The sequence below is a fragment of the Notothenia coriiceps genome, unplaced genomic scaffold, assembly GCF_000735185.1.
Source record: "Notothenia coriiceps isolate Sejong01 unplaced genomic scaffold, NC01 NC01_scaffold00032393, whole genome shotgun sequence".
Lineage (NCBI taxonomy): Eukaryota > Metazoa > Chordata > Actinopteri > Perciformes > Nototheniidae > Notothenia > Notothenia coriiceps.
The window spans coordinates 71058-92332 of NW_011365094.1; the positions used below are offsets into that span (position 1 = coordinate 71058).

Below are 21275 nucleotides of genomic sequence, written 5' to 3' on the forward strand. Positions count from 1 at the left end.
CTATCAATATTAAAAATGAAGAACTTTTTACAGAAGGGTTTGCTTAAGTATATTCATTCATAGCCTGAATTATACAACATTGGTATACTACAAAACATGGCAAAAAATTGATATTTTAGGGCCTGTTGACAGTATTTTCTGATTTATGGACGTGATGAAAAGAGATACTCCCAAATCCCTCTGTAAAAGCCTTAGATAACTAAATAATAGACTAAAGAACAATAAAAAAAAATAGAACCTGCGCTTTATCCAAGGTTCAGATTTCGATTCCTGAAATGTGTTAAAATATGCACATATTTGATGAGATAATGGCTAATTTGCATATTTAAACATGCTATTTCAGAAAACTTGTAATACAAAAGACAATTGCCTTATTGTAAGTAATTAACTGGAGAAATTTCTAGCTGATAACTTCAAGTTAAAAAAATTACCCTATTCACCTGGGGTGTCTCGCCTTAAGGTATTAAAATGCTGTCTTATACGGTGTTTCTGTTGGACCTAGTCATGCTGCTTTTAAGGTTTTTTAAAGCACCTTGTTGTTAAAATCTGCCTCATAAACAACATGTCTAACAACTTTTCCCCTCACGTTCTCTAACACATGACGTATTATTGATCTGCTGTATTACCTGTTTGTGCGTGGCCTCCCTCACGTTCAGGATCTTTCCTCTCAGCGGGAACACTCCGTATCGATCTCGTCCTATGACTCCCAGTCCGGAGACGGCCAGAGACTTGGCGGAGTCGCCCTCCGTCAGGATGAGGGTGCATTCAGCCGAGTGTTTCCCTCCTAAAGCAAGGTGAAGAGGAGGAGGTTGATCATCTAAGTAATATCCTGGAGATTAAGGATAACTGGGGTTTGTTCTGTTAGGGTCCACACTCCATGGAACAACCATCAGGAGGAGACAGACTGAAGATCTTTTTTAAAAACATACTTTTGTGGCTTTATTTCACAAAACCAGGTTTTTAAGAGGCAACAACTACAGCTTTGTAGACAACTTCTACACATTAGTAAATCTAATCTGAATGTGAAACGATCTCACAGTGAACTCACCAGCGTCGTTGGCGTCGTCCAGTTTTGGGATTCCTTTGATCTTGCTGTACTTCACAGAGGAGCACTTCTTATTGAGCTGCGTCTGAGCTTTGAACTTCACCCAGTTCAAGATGCTCTCCACGATCCCACAGTTAGTCGCCTGCAGGGAAACCAACACGTGGGATATTATATTTTAACTGTACTATGTATTATTTTATTGACCTGTACTTAAATCATGTTTTATAATTGTTTGTTTGATAGAGATGATGCAGTGTTTGTTGATTGTTATGAACCTGCCTCAGGACTGCAGATGGAAATTAGATATTAGCTATAATCTGGCGTAATTAATCTCTTCTCTTTTCTGAGATGAATGTATTTGTGTACATGGTCCTTGTTGAAATAAATACATGATAGGTGGCACATAGTCATATAAAGTATAAAATAATATAGTTTTTTATATATTCATTTGGGTTCATGAAAATAATTAGATTGTTAAAGTGATGTTGTTTGTTGCCAGTGTTGTTTCAAAGGATCGCCACTAGGTGTCAGTCTTGAGACACAAACAGTGCATTTTGAAGGTGCCGTGAAGTCTCGCGAGAGCACGTGAGAGAACGAGAGTTTGTGTACAGAAACAAGTGTAGTTCGTTGAATGTGGAGGTGATTTTCTGTATTGTTCATAAAACTTAAAATATTAATATGATGATATTGAAGTGACTGCTATTTTGTAAATATAGATTGTTGTGTTTTTTTATCTTAATGTGTGCATATGTATATGCATATATATTTTCTTTTCACTATATCTGTAAAGCGTCTTTGAGCACCTGTAAAAGCGCTAACAAAATTAATCTATCATTATTATTATATGTGTAAATGTGTCTGTTGATTGTGTATATAGGATATACATATTTTATACATATTTGTATACTGTATAATTTTACATTTGGGATTGTTGGAAACGTAATTTCGATCTCTCGGTCTGTACGCACAAACTGAGTAAGATTGACATTAAAGTTAACTTTGATTAAATGTGTAGCATTGGAGTGAGCCTGTGTGACAAAAACACACAAAGATCCTTAAAACCACTGATAACCCACAATATTTACATTTACAAGAGCTGCACGGTTTTTAAAACATAAAAATAATTTGAGGTGTTAATAATATATCGTTGCTATAGAGAAAGAAGATCCTGGTGTGATTTCTAAAGATCTGTAGCAAACAAGGATTTGATCTCAAGATGTTGATTATGATGTATAGCTTCTGATATCTCCGCAGCTCCACAAGGCTTCATTCAGAATAGTATTTCAACACAAATGTAGACTTTAAAATCTGATCTGAATAACCCACTCGTCCATTTTGCAATTCAGCCTTAACATTTACATAATATTAGAACATTAGCTTCAAATAAGCTCAACCTTGCTGTAAAAATTCAACCATTTGGGTTAGGGCAGGGGTGTCAAACTCAATTTCATCGCGGGCCACATCAGCATTATGGTTGCAATCAAAGGGCCGGTTGTAACTTTAAGACTATATCAATATATAATATATATAACATAATGTATTATATTACATAATTGCCTCTGCATTGGATTATTATCGGATGGGGTAATAACTTCATAATTAACTACGTTTGAAAGCAGAAGTCCAGGGCAAATAATTGCAAGTTTCTTCAGTGCGCATGTCACAAAATGAGATGCATTGTGGGACATGTAGTTTATTGGCAACGTGCTTCTATAAAGCGGCATGTAACCGTATAACAAACGTATTATATTATTTGCAAGCTCTTGCAGGGCCACATCAAATTAAGTCGCGGGCCGGATTTGGCCCCCGGTCCTTGAGTTTGACACCCCTGCTCTAGATGATAAGAAAGGACCTTCAATGCTTCCATTATCATCTCCCTTAGCTCAGGATACACTGGACCATCCTTTGTCCCACAATATCTTGTAGTCGCAATATTTACTGTGAGGAAAACCTTCGGGAAACGAGCAATCTTGAACAAACGCAGATCATAATAATAATAATAATAATAATAATACATGTGACTTGTATGGCGCTGTAAGTTAAGCTGCTTTAAGGGAAGATCAACAGCAACCTAGAAGTTCAAAGTTTCCTCCACGGCAACATTACACCGATCAGAAGAAAAACCAACCAACAAAGCAACGAGGACTAGGGTTAACTGCTATAAAGAGACGTTGCACACGGCAGGAAAAACAAACATGTCCTTTGATAAACTAGAGGTCAAAAAGACGTGTTAACTAAAGCAGGAGGTGTGGTTTCATGACAGTAGATTGGTCAAGACGAACACAGATTTGTTAAGTGTGTAGCATGTCTGTATTTAACTTGAAAAACAAAGGGCTGACTTCTGGAAGATTCCTCAATATGCTCTTGACATTTGACTCAACGGTTTTAAAAAACAGAATGGGGGGTTGACTGGAGCTCGACCCCGCTCACAACCATTTGTAGCTTAATCAGAGGATTTAGTGCTAAGCTGACGGGGGTCGTGTTCGTCCTAATTAAGAACAAGAACTAATTGGCTCTGGTTTGAGATGAGGCTAATTGGCGAGCGTGACGAGGGGGAAGAGTTTGGGCGGTTAGGGTGGGTTGTGGCCGGCATGTAAGATCAATAACGATTTTGGCTAATAAGGTCTTCCTGTGGTGGTGGGCATGACCACTCACCTCCAGCCCTGAGCTTCATCAAAGCAGATATACGAGATGATCAGATGCTGATGAATCGGCTTTTTACTGCCACGGACTCTCATTAGTGACTGAAGCACAGCGTGATGTAAAAACGTTGTCACCTCAAGAACAAAATACAGACATTGATGTATTGCTTCGTAAGATCTCATTTTATGTAAACGCATATCTTTTCCTTTGAGCGCAGCATCATTGGGGGATTTTTTGGGAGTTGACCTCCATGTAGGTAGCAACATCGCTTCGTTAACCACGGTTGAAAGAACCCCTTATGCTGCTTTCACATATGTAACATTCCCATATACCAAAGACCATTATCAAAGGTTGTTTTAATATTTCGCAAATAAAGACTCATTCGATGTAAGAGCTGTTTTAGAGGCCACCTCTTAATTGGATGAGCTGACAAGAATCCTGCAAGATCATTAGCTTTTATAAAGTCAAACTATTGAAAGGCTTTCTTTATATTTTGGCCAAGTTGCATGGTGTTAATGATGCTATGTTTGCCGCATCACTGCATTTAGCATCTCCTTCTTATCAGTGCTTTAACAACCCATACCAATGGTGAGTGAAGAACAAAAGCAAGAACCCTGACCTAGCATCCATGTAGCCGCAATAATGACGTCCATATTCGACAATTACTTCAAATGCTCAACCAATATTGATATCGTTAAAGCTGGCTGCTATTTCACTGTTTAATCATTTTATAACCAACTTCTACTTCCCTCATTTGTATATGTTCACATGCTTGTGATAATGCTGCCACTTGTTTTTATACCATTTGATTTTCATGTTATCAATGCCTGCTTCTTGATTTCATTTGTTTTGGTTTTAATTGTACTCTTTTTTTTTGCCATTTTATCTGCAATTGATTTTATGATGCAGGTTTCCATGATGTTGGACGAATAGAGGTCTTCTGATTCTGATACAATGCAAACCTTTGGACCCTTTTACATTCCCAAGAAAATAATAACGGTGCTGAGATTGGGATGTAGGACTGAAATGTAAGACACTGGACTTTTTGTAACCTTTCCCAACTGTTTGAGTTGCCAAACCCTAACCCTAACCCTAACCCTAACCCTAACCCTAGTATAGCTAAATCAACGTGTGTTTGGTGGTTGTCCGTGTTGTTTCATGAACCATAGAGGGTTTCAGCAGCAGCATCAGTAGCATTGATTTCTCATCAGTATTTAAGGGAAGTTTTTAAAGTTCTAGGGTAACCCCTGGAGGAGGAAATGCTATCTCTGCAGCTCTGAAGCCTCCCCTCGGCGAGGTGCTGTCTGAGGGCCGTAACGCTGAATTCAAGGTTGCCTCTATTAGTCAGGGCTATTTAAAATGGAGTAGCCCTCCTGAGTTTTCCCCCCCTGTAGCCCTTATCTGCACTCCTGAGTTCCAGTTAACCCCGGGGACACTCGCTCGCCCTCACTGCCTCTCTCTCTGCATAATACACTCCGCTACCTTGGTCACCATTTTCCGGTCAAACTAATTAGATTTCAGAGTCCCCGGTCGGGAAGATGTCAGTGGTATGAAATGGAAATAATTTCCAGATGAGTGTTTGACATTTTACGCTGTCGACAAGAGTAAAGAGCCCAGTCATATTGGCTCTCTCCCCCTCGTCTTCCCCCTTCCTCTTTTCTGCTCTACCAATTCAGTCGCAGAGATATGCTAAACCCCTCGTGCCTCAGTACGGGGTGATAAATGGAAGCGAATGTACACAAAAGAGAGCTTCTCCTTTTTCTGCTTCTGCTTGAAGTGTTAATGTGTTTAATTACTTTGAAGTGTGTGTGTGTGTGTGTGTGTGTGTGTGTGTGTGTGTGTGTGTGTGTGTGTGTGTGTCAATGTAACCACTGCCAGAAAAGGAGGGAAACGAGCTCTCGAGCTGCTGATGTTCTAGTTAAATCTCGGACTGCTTCTGTTACAGCTTAATGAGAAAGAGAAATAGGACACTCAAAATCTTAGACTTCGAAAAAAAAATCTATGTGAAGTTAAATTAAACCCAGTTAATCACAAATCAAACCAACAGAACTTTAAACCAAATAATCAAACAGCCCAAAGCTGCAGTTTTACAATCAGTTTCTCAAGACAAATGAAAAACTTGAAATATGAGAAGACAAAATTATACTCATATTTTAACCAAAGATGGGAAAAATGGTTAAGGGTTACAACACGAACCATTACTTACGATGTGACAGTTACCGTCCATGTTGTCCCTTTTCTCTTATTTGTGGATGTTTAGTTTATGTTTTTATTTGTATAACTGTATTTCACTGTTTTGTGTATGATTTCTTAAAACTAAAGTCTCCATCTTTCCTTGACGTTTTCAAGACGTTTTCGGTACATCAATATCCAAGCTACTATATTCCGTAATATTTGTACTTATAGTTTTTTATGTTAAATCCTTTTCTTTGTTATTTATTTAGATAATTCTGCTATTCTGGCTCCTTCTCTGATTTCCTCTTAACTGTGTTAATGTTTGCATCCACTCGTCGCCGGCTTGATCTTCTATATCACGATCCATGTATTTATTATCCTTGGAAGAATGGAAGTAGTCATCACACACAGGGCTGCGTGGGACAAATAGTACCCCCAACAAGATGCTTACATACAAGAGAGAGAGTTACAGTCAACAAGATGTCAGAATACCGGTTCAAAGCAGTATTCTGACATTAGTTCAGATTAGCTAAGGCCTGCGTAAGCAATAAACTTGACAGTCATATGTCTATCTCTCTAGGGGCTGAGTCATCATGTTAATTGTAGGAACATACACAGTTACAGTTAGGCCTCTGTTATCATGTGCTGCTCTGATACAGAAAGAGTACATTCAGTATTTTCCCAACACACCCCAACAAACCAAAGCAAATGTCTTGTTTGTGTAAACCTACATGGCAATAAACCAGATTCTGATTTCCATTGATATCGAGGGAAAGTGGTTAAGAAAATACTTTTTTTTTCTATAAATACTATTCAACCGCAGCCTCAGTTGTCAGCTTCCTCCATCAGAGTGTGTGTTATTGTTTGTCAGCAGCAGCTTTTCATGTTTCCTCCCTGATCATTTCTGTCTTTTCTTCACGACTCCAAACTGATTGTGTGTTTGGCGTGACGACTGTCAGCGTCCCCACTTCCTGTTTTGATCCGACAGGAAGAGTCTACCTGATGGATGCCCGCTCATATTCCCGCTCACATGAAGACTGATTGATGACCGGAGGCAGAAAACTACATGTGACAGGCGTGTGCAGGTAACGTCACGTTGTGTTCGGGGATACATCGATTGAGCCTGATCTCTGGGGATATTCCTAGTGGTTTGAGCTTCTAGAAATGCCAGCTTAAATTTGTTGTTATACGTGAAGGAGCGTGTGAAAAGTCAAAATCTTTTGAGCGAATAACTATACCAACATGTTTTAGTTGCCTAAACAAATCTGCAACAAGCATTCGGCGATAAGGCATTTGGTAGTTGACATTTTATTTGACTGTAAATAAGGTTTTGAGATTTATAAAAGTAGATTTGTCGAGATCGGAAAACTATTTCACGCCCATTTATGAGTGCTTTGAAACATATCAATTGATCTTGGAGATTTTAGCCAACGTGGACGAGATCTTAAAGTGCTAAAATATGACATCGTCTGCATAACACTTTAAATGATCTACTGAATGTGATTCAAAGTATCAAAGGCAAACATAAAGGGACCCAGTAACGAACCCTGAGGAACACCACAATACAGAATTAAGACTTTCGTGCAACAAAACCACAACAAGCAGCTATTTATAAAAAAAGAAATCCTACATTGGCATCATTTTAAAGGGATATATTTGTAGAAATAAAAGAAATAGGAGCGAAAATGAACTTTAAACTTCAAATGTTGTGGTGTTTTGTTGGTCAAATAGGACATTGTCTGCATAACATCGATAACAATGAACCTCACTGAAACAGAACATTGTCCTGCATCGAAACCACAAGACAAGCTATTGTTTAGGTCATTAATCTTCAATGTGCATCATTTAAAAAGATTATTCTGGTAGAAATGAAACTACAGACTTGAATGTCTGAGTGGTGCACTGTTGGCAAATAAAGAGTTAGGGTTGTTTTTCCTGAATTAAAACCGACAGTCTCAGTCTGTTTTCTCTCTTTGATGCATTTCTGCAATAACTGACACAAAATGATACAGAAAGAGTAACAAACAACATGTGACAGGTGCTGTACAGGCAACGTCTGGGATGAATCGATGTAGCCTTATCTCAGGGGAAATTCAGAGTTGTTTGTGCTACAACAAATGCCAGCATGTGTTTGTTGTTATATGTGTAAAAGTGAATGGACTCCACCAGCGCGATTCTTTTGTTAAATCCAATAAAAAGTGAATTTTGTTTTAAATGAAATGACTTTTGAATCTCTTTTCAAGCATCTTTAAATGAGATTAAGTAGATTCATCCTCATCCTCATCCATATTTTAGCCTTTGACAAATATTAAACAGCACATAAAAAGAATAAAAGAACCAAACTGGAACACAGAAAAAGAAGATCCACTTCCTCTCGGAAACACTCAAGCAAAACGAGGAACATAAATTATAAGTACCCTGCTTTTTTTATGTTTACTCGTAAATTCATGCGACACCAGAGATTTACAGCAGTGCACATCCTTATTTCCACAGTGATATTTCTCTGTCCTTCATGCTGAAAGGAAGCAGCTCTAAGGACTCTGCAATCGTCTTGAAAAGGAAGCGAAACTGTGCAGAGAGATAATTTGACTGAGAACATTAGGAAGGCTGCAGATAAACTTCCCCGTCAGACTTTGTGTCATTTCCGAGATGAAGTTTGCAGAGGACTGTCTTTTCTTTTTTCAATGTAGGAAATAAAGTGTGACAGACATTTTCTATTCCCTCCCCTGCTGGAAATCTAAAAGTAAAAAGCCCTCAAACAGAAGCGGAGTCCGTCACTGTGCATCGAGGCTGGAGCGCGGCGATGCTTCTCCCACGAGGAAAACTGCTTCACCAACTAAACTTCATGTGGAAAAAAGTGGTTCAGTGCAACTTCAGCTGCTTAGAGAGACGCTGCAGCTGCATGACACAGAAATGAGTTAGGAGAGGGAAAGGGCATTCAAGGTATATCGGATCCTCTTAGAACGGATGGTAAAGAACCCTTCAAAGAAAAAGGCAAGATATGAAGTACAAAGAGGGTATTAATAAGTTATATTTAAGGTCGGAAAAACTCGACAAAACATTCCCAAAGTAGCTGCTTTTTAAAGTCCCTAGCTCCGAGTTATAGTAATACAAAATAAAAGTGCATTGAGCTTTAATTTTGCATCACAAAGCAATCAGTAGAACATAGAGACCTACAGATAATGAAGAACTGCCGGACTAAAGGAAGGAAATCTTGAATTCGACACTGTGGAAAAATAGTGGTTCAGTGCAACTGCTTAAAAAGAAGCTGCAGCTTCCTAAAACATAAGTAAGTTAGGAGAGGAAAGGGCATTTAAGGTATATCGGACCCTTTTAGAACGGATGTCAAAGATCCTTCAAAGAAAAAGGCAAGATATGAAGTACAAAGACGGTAAAAGGTTGTAATGACGATAGAAGTAACAAGAACAAATCTTCCCAAAGTAGCTCCTTTGAAGTCCACCCATCTCCAAATTAAAGGATTTCAAATACAAGATGTCTCTTTTCATTTTGCGAAACAAAACAGCCAACAAACATTAAGACCTACGGGTAATGTAGAACTGCCGGACTTCTCTAAAAGGAAGGAAATCTTGGATTGTACCGTAAATTCCACAGGGCATCACTGTACCTTTTATTAGACTAGGACATGGTGACAAGGACGCAGAGACATGTGGCTAAAAAAAGTGAAAATATAGTAACAGTAGTCCAGTGTCAGCTTTAGACACAATGCGCCTAAATTTAGCAGCTGAAAATAACAGGACGTTTCTGGTCAAGAGTGAAGGTGTTGCTAATTGACAGCACATTTCCAGGAAAGTATCCGACGACTTGGTTTTATATTGGAAAGTTCAGCGGGTAACCAATAATGTCCAAAACCAACGTTCAGCTAAACAGGAAGTCTACACTCCCTGGTGGACATCCATACTGAAAATATTCGGTCGTTTAAATGTAAGTAACTAAGTAAAATAAATACAAATCTTTACATTGTGGCCAACAAATGTTTAACATACTTAGATCAGTGAATGCAATCGGCAGGAATAAGAAGCTAACGATAGGCGATAAAGGAATTACAGCACGGTCACAAAATATTTTTGTTGTTATAGTTGATACAATATCTCCGAAACACTACAGAATGGTGAAGTATTTTTTTGACCCAACCGGAAGTTATAAGCACCAATGGTATTTTTCCAATGTATTTTGTTAAATTGGCTATTAAAGAACTACAGTACGGTCACATGACTTCACGTCAGCACCGCTAAGCTAAAGGTGGCTAAAGTTGGGCTATAAAGGAACTACAGTACGGTCACATGACTTCACGTCAGCACCGCTAAGCTAAAGGTGGCTAAAGTTGGGCTATAAAGGAACTACAGCAAGGTCACATGACTTCACATAACCACCGCTAAGCTAAAGGTGGCTAAAGTTGGGCTATAAAGGAACTACAGCACGGTCACATGACTTCACATCACCACCGCTAAGCTAAAGGTGGCTAATGTTGGGCTATAAAGGAACTACAGCACGGTCACATGACTTCACGTCACCACCGCTAAGCTATAGGTGGCTAATGTTGGGCGTTTAAAAGCCCTATTTTGATACTTGTTAGCAGACCTTATTTAAGCTAACCAAAAACACCTACAAAACAATTGACTTTGAGACGAGGGAACCAGAAGCGTTAAAATGCTGACTTAATTTCAGATTTAAGGACTCATTACTGCACCTCTACTGTATATAAAGCAATTTGTTAATGAACAGGAGGGTTTTGCATTATCTTTGATTATTAATTTTGCCTGTAACGAGGGTGTAAAATAGATGGAGTTGAGAAAAACAATCTCGACACAAGGTCAATTGAGGAGGAGTGAAAATTACCCCGGAATGACCTTTCCTCCATCCCTTATATGTTTGTCTTTATTCTATATTTAATCTTTCATGTCTGTTCCCTACTTTGTTCCCATATTCCCTTCCCTCTCTCGTCCACCTGTCTTTTATCTTTTGTCCAGCTTTCCGTTTGTTGCTGGCTCGTTCATTTTCTCCATCCTTCTAAAACTTTGTTTTTACCTGCATCTCTGTGTCTCTCTTTCCCCTGACGTCCCACAGTCTTTGTTCTTCCTCTCTGCAGCATCGCAGCCAGCGGGGAGGAAGAGGGACTGGACCTGCTGAGATCAAACTTTACTTTCCTACTTCATGTGAGTGTGTATTATAAAAACACTCCTGTACTGACGGGTAAGGAGAGGCAGAAATTCTAGGTAAAGTTAGGAAAAACAGTCAAAAATAAGTAGAAAAGCATGACCAGCTACTCAATTAATAATGGGATGGAGAATAATAATCCAAAAGTTACAGATGTGGCAAGATCTCACTCAATAAAACATTTTGTGTTTAGTTGTAAGCATAGCAAGGGCTCCCTTGACCAAAGTCCAATGGTATTTTTCCATTGGATTTCGTTAGATTGGCTATAAAGGAACTACAGCACGGTCACATGACTTCACGTCACCACCGCTAAGCTAAAGGCGGCTAATGTTGGGCTATAAAGGAACTACAGCACGGTCACATGACTTCACGTCATCACCGCTAAGCTAAAGGAGGCTAATGATGGTTGTGATGACGCTAAGTCGTCTCATTTGGACACTGAAACATAGAAGTCTCGGATACTCACACAAAGAAAATAAGAGTAAAACAACAAAAAACACACACACACACACACACACTCCCCCCATTCAATACATATAACTGTTGGTTTAAAATTAGACAAAGCTGAAGCATCGTTAAGTAATTTAGTCATTTTAAAACAATAATATTATCAGTTTTCTTCCCTGGATACGCGTATTTAATTTAAACCACAACTGCTTCTAATTTATTACCACATTTTTTACCTTTTTGGATTGCTTGATATATTTTATTGTTGTTTCTGTTAAAGTTTATAACTGGTGCTCTACTACATATTGAATGTGTTATTATTGTCTCTATTTTTGTGCCATGAAAGGTGCCTTAAATAAAAAGTTTTATTGTTGAAATAGTAGTTTAAGTAGTACAAAATGATTAGTTAGAAATACACACTTCATAGCTGTATTTAAAGCTTTTGCGCAAACATGCACGTTTGAAAAGAATAACAAATGATTGGGGAATATGGTTATATTTCGGTAAGTCCTTTTTTATTTTTCCAGATTTTCACACTAAGTGTGAGTTTCCACAGCAGATCAAGAAGATCCAGTTTAGCTAGTTTACAATAATACTTGAGGCTTTATTAATCCCAGTGGGGAAATTCCGGAGTTTAAGCAGGTATGGTGACAGCACAGTTCCTTCGGGGGCTCCAGTGTTGCTCACCAGCACATCAGACACGCTGCCCTGTAGCCTGATATACTGATGCCTGCTGGTGAGGAGTCTGTAATCCAGGCCACCAGGCTGTGATCCACCTGCAGCACTGACAACTTCTCAGAGAGCAGGTGTAGCTGGAGGCTTTGCATTTGCCACGAAGTCTCGACCGGTACACCTCTCTCAACCATCTCTCCAGCTCCTGACCGGTTGCCTGGACTGATGTAGTGTCCTTCAGGTTGCTGTTGAAAATCTTGCCAAGAATGTCCTCTGGCTTTTCTGAGACAGTTTGGATTGGTGCCCCTTCAATGCTGAAGCGGAACCTGTCAATGACCTTTCCCTCCCTAAGCACCAATGATCTTGATTTTACCGGCTTGAACCTCATTCTTGCCAAATAAATGGGTTCCCTCCAGCCCTTGTACAATCCACCTGCTTCCTGGTGTGGCAGTCAGGTCATCCATGAATGCCCTGATTGGTGGCTGGCGTATCCCTGACTTGGACCACGGGTCCCAGCACTGTGGTTCAGCAGACTTCACAACCATGAGTGGCCACAGCAAAGAGGATCACAGAGATGGTGCAACCAGTAATGATTCCAACCTCTAGTCTATGCCACTCCGATGTTACTGACCACTGAACTGGGTGTAATAATCCAGAATGAGACCTACCACTTGGCCCGGCTCATGATGTTTGACCATGACTGCCTGGTTCAGCTTGTCTGGTATTGAGCCATACGCACAATATGCCGGAGCATTGTCAGGTCTCCATTGTTCTCTCTGCCTTCTCGGATGAGCTCGGTCACCACTCCTGCTCTAGACATCCGAACCTCCAGACAGGACTCCATTCTGTACTGTGGCACATCTCATTACATTGTTTATTATTATATCATTATTACATTTATGAAGCTGACGCTTTTATCCAAAGAGACTTACAATAAGCGCAATAAACCATAAAGACACAAACTTAGAACAACAAGAAACATGCATATACTATACGCTTCAAAATAGCCAAACCATTGTAATAGTGCATTTGTTTCAAATGGGCTAAACTCTTTAAGTGCTACCTTTTTATTTTTCTTCTTTTAAAAACATTCACAGATATTTATATAATCTGAGTTGAAGAAGCATCAGAACACCTTTTTAAATAAAAGTCTGAAATGCAATTATAAAATGTGGGGGGATACCACTTAAACACACTCATTGTAAGTCTCTCAACAAAAGCCAGGAAGTGTAACATGATGTATTTGCAGCATAGTGATCTTTAACAAGTCAGCTGAAAAACAGGAACCTATAATCTGATCTCAAAGGAAATTAGAATTCCAGGTTGCAAAACGTGTTGTATCTAAATGTGAGATGGGCTGGACTTCAGAGTATTTAAACCTCATACATAGCTCACCTGTCAGTGAGCTGCTCTCAGTAACTGTCTGCTACATCCAGGTTTTAAGGAGGGAAACTGTTTGTGAAATGGCATATTTTGGACATTCTGGTAAGTACAGTTCGACTTTTGCATGCATCATATGTGTATGAATAGAATCCTTAATGTTGTGTTGGTTGCATATGTTGACAAAAGCAAACACTGTGTTCAAATTTCAAAATGATGCCATAAAATGTAACATTTAATGTGAAACTGAATTAAATTAATGATAATTAGCCCTTCCCAGATAACAATATTAGATTAAATATAGGCCTATTTAATATATCCCAAACTGGATTATTTTTGGCTAAGCACTGTGTTAATATGATTTTGCACAAGTTAAACATTTGATAAAATATCTTTAAAGAAAAAAGCTCTAAATATTCATTTTTAGCTGTCGGAGCAGATGGCATTCTTCTCAGCCCTCTGGAATGAATGAGCGGACATTAATGAAAACATAACTCTGGTTTTTACAGCTCTACAAACCAAAGCATTTTTTATTTTTACAAATTCAGCTATTTTCTTATGCCTTAGGGAAATTCTCTAGCTACCTTATTTTCCACCAGATGGTAACTTTTCTGTCCGTTTAGTGCAGAGCAGGAACACCAAAGTATTCGAAGAATTCAAAAACTTTATTCGTCACGATGGCTGAAGCATAATTTCTGCAATGAAAATCTAAAGTTCCAGACTCCAACAATGCAACATATAATAAGTGCAGAGAGATGGTGCAGGAGTAATGTGTTCCCTAGCAGGTCTCCCTTGAAAAAGAGATCAATGATCTCAATGGGATACACCTGGGTAAATAAAGGTTTGAAATGAAATGAAATGAATAAAAGTGACATAAAAATGTTAAAGACGGCAATTGACATGATGGTATGAGTTGCAGGAATAAGAAAATATATATATTTATATAATAGAATTAGATATAACTAACATGTAATTTATCCATTTGCTTTTCCACATTCTTTCACATATAATTAACAATTTTCTTAAAAATATCTTAAAATCTTCTTTCTTTTTTTTTTAAGGGAGTGGACCTCCACCCTAGGAACAACAACTTCCTCCACCACACCGGTGATATCTCTATGGATCAGCTGAGGCGAGGTCAGCCCTTCAAACTGACCCTGAATGTGACGCAGCCTTTCGACCCTAAACTGCACCAGCTGCACATCACTGCAAAGACAGGTCAGGCTTTCTTTAAATTATTTATATTGTTGCATGTATATGTTTTTCATACAATGCCAATACTGATTACTCACTCAATGTAGTTATGACAGGATATGACTTCTGGCATCTGCCTTTCCATTTAATTACTTAATAATTAATAAATAAATAATAAACAAATGCATCTGGGAATTTCTTTTTCATTTCATTTTCATTTCATTTTCAGCCTTACATGGAAAAAAGTATGGAAGTTCAGTGACTGCATTGATTGAGTGGCTTTATTGTTGCTATCTGTGACTTTAGAAAAACCACGTGCTTCCTGTAAGGCTTTTATTTTGAAAACCCTGCCTCTCCCTGCACTTTCTGTAAGAATACAGTCACTCCATGGGTCTTTTTTTAATAAACATGCTTCATTCTGAGCATACAGTAAGTATACGGTAACTCTATGGTGCTTGTGTTTTGTGTTGCTTTAGAGGACTTTTGGTATAAAAGACAAGGCTCATCTTAAGCTTCCTGTATGGATACAGTCACTCTATGGAGCTTGTGTTTTGAAAAACATGCTCCTTTTTGAGCTTTCTAATATTTCTTGACTTGAGCATCTCATCTATTAACTTCATTGGCTCCTCTGCAGGACAAATTCCAACGGAGAAACAGGGGATTCTTTCACTCTTCGGCGTCCCAGATGTGGTGACCCGCTCCCGTTCAGCTATAGCAGTATGGAAGGCGGATCTGCACAAGGACTCCTCCCTGCAAACTCTGGTCCTCAACCTCACCCCCCCGGCTGTCACCCCTGTGGGGGAGTGGATCCTGACTGTGAAACTCGGGGGGGAGGAGATGCTGGTGGTGCTCTACAACCCCTGGTGTCCAGGTAGGTGCTTCATCTGTCATTCTTTGAAGGTTTGTTAAAGCTATTCGGAACATTTATCAGAATTGGAGAACGAAACCCTCTTTTAATTGTCACACATACATGCACACAGCACACACAGTGACATTTTACCTCTGCATTTAACCCATCCTAGTACTAGGAGCAGTGGGCAGCTATTGTACAGCGCCCGGGGAGCAATGGGAGCGGGGGGGGTGTCCGGTCCCTTGCTCAAGGGCAACACGGCAGGGCAGGAGGTGAACTTGTACCCCTCCAAGTAGCAGTCCACACACCATATTTAGGTCCTAGTCCAAGTCCATACTGACTGAGCCACTGCCAGACAAATTACCATGTCAATCAATCAATCAATCAATCAATCAATCAATCAATTAATCAAGGATTATTTATATAGCCCATAGGCTTGGGCGGTATGACGGTATTACGGTATACCAGGGTATTTCGAAATACCGTTGGTATGATTTTCAATAACGTGACGTCACAGACTGTGCGCCAAATCACAGATGCGTTTCATTCTATTACATTTGGCGCACAGTCTGTGACGTCACGTTATTGAAAATCATACCAACGGTATTTCGAAATACCCTGGTATACCGTNAAATCCCGCTTATGCAAATCTGCCAGTACAAGCGCTAGCCAATCAAACCGCGTGCAAGCTGGGAGAGCCAGACCGCAGTTCATTTCCTCATATTCCAAACGAGAAATTACGGTAGCAAATCACCCGGTTCTTTACAACCAGAACTATTTACCGGGATACAAACCGGAGGAACCAGGCATGGAGGGAGGTGGCAGAGACAGTGGGTGAAACTGGTAGGTTTTCGCCTGTTTGGGGAGTTTATATCCAGTTTACTTCGTTTTAACATTGCTATTGCTTTGTATGTCGGGGGCGGGAGATTGATGTGATTGGTTGTTGGTCGCGTTGCTGGCAAAACATCCCCAAGCTTTTCAAGATTTTTTCAAAGCTGCTGTGTAGACGGGCCGTTATGCTTTTTCTGGATTTCCCGTTCCTGTAGTGTGTGTAGGTATTTGTGCTAAAATCCCCAAAGTTTGCTCGTTTCTCGTGCCATATTTTAGTTCCTGTTTCATCCATATAAAAAACCCATGTGTTCACATCTGTACCATCATGTTCTACCGATTCAATTTGATAAAATATCTGTATTTTCTACCTGTTTTACAACTTTTATGCAGTTAGTGTCTAGCAAGTACCTTATCCAGTTTGATCAAAAATATCCGATAGATAGTGTTCATGTAAATCTATATATTAATCAGCTACCGTGGCTACGATTATTTACAGTCTTTAAAACACTGCAGCACTACCTTTTGATTATTGCACATGCAACTTCAATTGCAATCGTGATATGATTTTTGCGACGTTTGAGGGAATAATCATTCTGTAACTTAATTCACATTATCATTGAAAAATACATTTTTGATTTAGATTTTTTAAGAACATCTGCGACAAACAAGATTTTCTATAAGTTTTTTTTTTTATGGTCCGGTCTTCTCTGCAGCTCCACAAAACTTCATTCAGATATTTTCCACACAATTTGGACTTTTACCAAAAATGTTGGTCTTACTGCGATTTCAAATGTATGGTGCAGCGTTACAGCAGCTGAAGGAGAAAGAGACTCTGTGATCCTGCAGCAGAGACATGACACAGTGTCAGAAATCCTCCTGCCTTCATCCTTCAGCTTTCCTTCATCTTCATCTCCTCTTCATCTTCATCCCCTCTGCTCTGACGCCTGCAGGTTATTTGTTCTGCTGTCCATCATCTTTTCTCCTTTTACTTCCTGTTGTAATTACTCCTCCAGCCTCTGTCTGAGAGGACGAGGACACTCACTCGGGGTTTGACCTCTGTTCCTGTCAAAGTGGTCATATTTCCCGCTGCACTCGAACACCTCTCGCCAGTTTCATGTATTTTTAAAGAAGCTACTGGCAGGTTGGTGTATTAATAATAAAAGTTAAAAAATTATAATAATACAAAAATACAAAATAGAAATTGCTTTCTCATAAAAAACTAATAATTGAAATAAAAGAAATACGAACCAAAAAAAAGTGTATTAATAATAAATATAACACTTTTTTTAAAGTTATAATAATATTACAATTAATAACACTGAACTGTATTTACATAGAATACAAAGGGCTTTCAAAGTCACGTAAAATAAATAAATATGATATCATAAATCTAACTAGTTATAGTCTGTGTTCATGGTGACCATCTTTCAACAAACCATAGTTTTCTCCATGATATAAACATGTTTACTTTGTTTGTCCACTAGCTATGTTTTTAAACGCAGAATTCCAAGAAAGGAAATCACATCTCTATACCAGGGCGTCCGCGGGGTCTTAAAAAGTATTAACAGTTGATCAATCAATTTAGCGAAAATTAAGGCTATTAAAAAGTATTAAAGGGCATTTTCCAAGGTATGACATTTTGTAGCTTGTTTTCAATAAGTATATAAATGGTCCAAAGAGGTTGTATTCTACAGTCTGCCTGAATGTAATCATTGCGTAGGTGTGTAGTGTGATTCTGTGTAGTTTATTTGTGGCATCCCGTTGGATTTGACGTCATCTGAACAGGACATCGCACGCTCACTGCTTGATGACGCGCGAAGGTCCGTTTACGCCGGTTGTTAAACAACATCGTTATGGGGAAATGCAAGTCTGCGTCCAAATGGTTGGAAGATAAGGAGGAAGGACAATCAATACTGTACTGTATATAGGAAATGTGAGGTAAAGTGTGTTACCAAGGTAACCGGTTAAAACTCCAAGTGGCGATGAGGTCTTAAAATGTATGGAAAGGGTCCAAAGATCCAAAAATACTTACAGATTCAAAAATACTTAAAGTTGCAAAAATACTTAAAATTCCAAAAATACCGTAAATTCCAAAAATATTTAAAGTTCCAAATATACTTAAAGTTCCAAATATACTTAAAGTTACAAATATACTTAAAGTTACAAAAATACCGTAAATTCCAAAAATACTTAAAGTTCCAAAAATACTTAAAGTTCCAAATATACTTAAAGTTCCAAATATACTTAAAGTTCAAAAAATACCGTAAATTCCAAAAATAGTTAAAGTTCCAAATATACTTAAAGTTCCAAATATACTTAAAGTTCCAAATATACTTAAAGTTCAAAAAGTACCGTAAATTCCAAAAATACTTAAAGTTCCAAATATACTTAAAGTTTCAAATATACTTAAAATTCCAAAAATACTTAAAGTTCCAAATATACTTAAAGTTCCAAAAATACCGTAAATTCCAAAAATACTTAAAGTTCCAAATATACTTAAAGTTCCAAATATACTTAAAGTTCCAAAAATACCGTAGGCCTACATTCCAAATATACTTAAAGTTCCAAAAATACCGTAAATTCCAAAAATACTTAAAGTTCCAAAAATACCGTAAATTCCAAAAATACTTAAAGTTCCAAAAATACTCCAAATGGTTGGACGATAAGGAGGAAGGACAATCAATACTGTATATAGTAAATGTGAGGTAAAGTGTGTCACCAAGGTAACCGGTTAAAACTCCAAGTGGCGATGAGGTCTTAAAATGTATGGGAAGGGTCTTAAAAAAGGTCTTGAAAGGTAATAGATTTGACTTCAGGATTCCTGCATATACCCTGTATACGTCAGATTGCCGGGCAGTTTAACAAGTATATAAAGCTCCTGGTCTAAAGTGAAGGTAATGGCCTACTGCTGTTTCATCTCCTTTTGAACGGGATCTTTGGCAGGTTTGTTTTTATTTCCTCCTCTTACTCTCCTCCTTCTTCTCCGCGCTGTCATGAGAAAACACTGTGAAGCTCCATGATGGCGTTTTATTTCCCCCTCTCTCGTTTTATTCCCTTTGTCTTGTCTTGTCTTGTTTGTGTCTGCTGGTAAAACTTCAGAGGTCTTTCTTTCCGTCAAAGAAACACTCTTTACCTCACAGAGTTTTTCAGTTCAATCCTCACAGATGAAGATCTCTCAGACACTTCACAGTCCATTTATTAAAGTGTTAAATGCATTAATACATGTAAATTGCATGACTTGAAGTGTGAACGAGATAATTTTCACCGCAGCGCCTCAGAAGTGGTGCTAAAGTCAGGAATTAAGTTTAAAATGCATCAAAGCGCGGAGAAAAGTGTTGATAAACAGCAGCACTCCTCAGTCTGCTGCTTTTTAATCTACCAGCTGCAGGTTCCAGCGATTAGACACGTCCCATCGGCAAGTTAATTTAAACATTTTTAAAACATATTTATTGACATGCATATCTTTCTGCAGCATTAATATTTCAGTCCTGATATATGATGTGCATCCTTCTCTTACTTAGTAAATCGGTACTACGTGATATTTAATAAAACCTTTAGGAATATTGTAAGAACGCTTTAGCAACATAACAACAACGTACGCAGGATTTCAAAACGTTTCAGGAGATCAGAAACTTTTTGGAGGGTGTTTTAATATGCGTGTGTGTGTGTAGCTAACATATGGTCTCTCTAAACAAGCTCTGCATCTGAATGAGCTAACACACACACACACACACACACACACACACACACACACACACACACACACACACACACACACACACACACATATGGGTAGTATATTGCTTCATGTGTGCCCTCTGACCCCTCTGAAGTAGTTTAACTGTTATCAGCTATAAATAGAAAGACGTGTGTGTGTTATCAGGGCGACCAGCAGCTCTGATCTATCCCGTAAGTCACCGAAGCTCCTGCTGTCTATTGATCTGGCAACCCTCCCTGACACACACACACACACACACACAATCTCATCGCCTGCCAACGTGTTCACTGAACACCCTCCATACAGATGGTCGGAACTGATGAAGAGGGAGAAATAAAGTGTGTTCATCAGCATCAAAAATACCAACATCCAACCTCCTTTTTAATTGTGTTCCTCCTCTTTTTCCCCCTTCAATAGATGATTGAAGAATCTCTCCTTATCCCTTCTCTTTTTTGATCTCAATAAACATCAATAACGGCTAAATAAAAAAACTAATATTAAGGTTGAATTAAATCGATGTTAAGTAGACAAGGATATGAACATAGGAGGAAGTGAACAGTTACATATACTGTACATACAAACAGTTGGTGCTCTTATTATTGATTTTCCAGCAGGTATACACACACACACACACACACACACACACACACACACACACACACACACACACACACACACACACACACACACACACACACACACACACACACACACACACACACACACACACACACACACACACACACACAACACGCACGCACGCACGCGCACGCACGCACGCACGCCACACACACACACACACACACACACACACACACACACACACACACACACTCACACACACGCGCGGATACACACATACACACACACACACACACACACACACACACACACACACACACACACACACACACACACACACACACACACACACACACACACTCAGCCAGAGTAGTAGTTTTGGATGAGATTTGGCTTAAGGCGTTCTGCTGACTTTTTGACCTCTCTGTGGTAGCTCAGTGACGTACTGTACAGTGTGTGTGTGTGTGTGTTTTTTGTTGTTTTACTCTTATTTTCTTTGTGTGAGTATCCGAGACTTCTATGTTTCAGTGTCCAAATGAGACGACTTAGCGTCATCACAACCA

At 38.9% G+C, this 21275-nt stretch overlaps 1 protein-coding gene and 1 long non-coding RNA gene across 2 annotated transcripts in view; both read right to left on the reverse strand.

Moving 5' to 3' along the window:
* LOC104960818 (uncharacterized) overlaps positions 1 to 1181 on the reverse strand; it is a 21201-nt gene extending 20020 nt beyond the window's left edge. The window contains exons 1-2 of the long non-coding RNA XR_800021.1: positions 1049 to 1181; positions 627 to 784 (exon numbers count right to left, since the gene is read on the reverse strand). This is a non-coding gene — a long non-coding RNA (uncharacterized lncRNA). The remainder of the gene's footprint in view (positions 1 to 626; positions 785 to 1048) is intronic.
* Positions 1 to 21275, reverse strand: part of LOC104960822 (DNA topoisomerase II beta) — an 81678-nt gene that overhangs the window by 44604 nt on the left and 15799 nt on the right. The window lies entirely within an intron of this gene.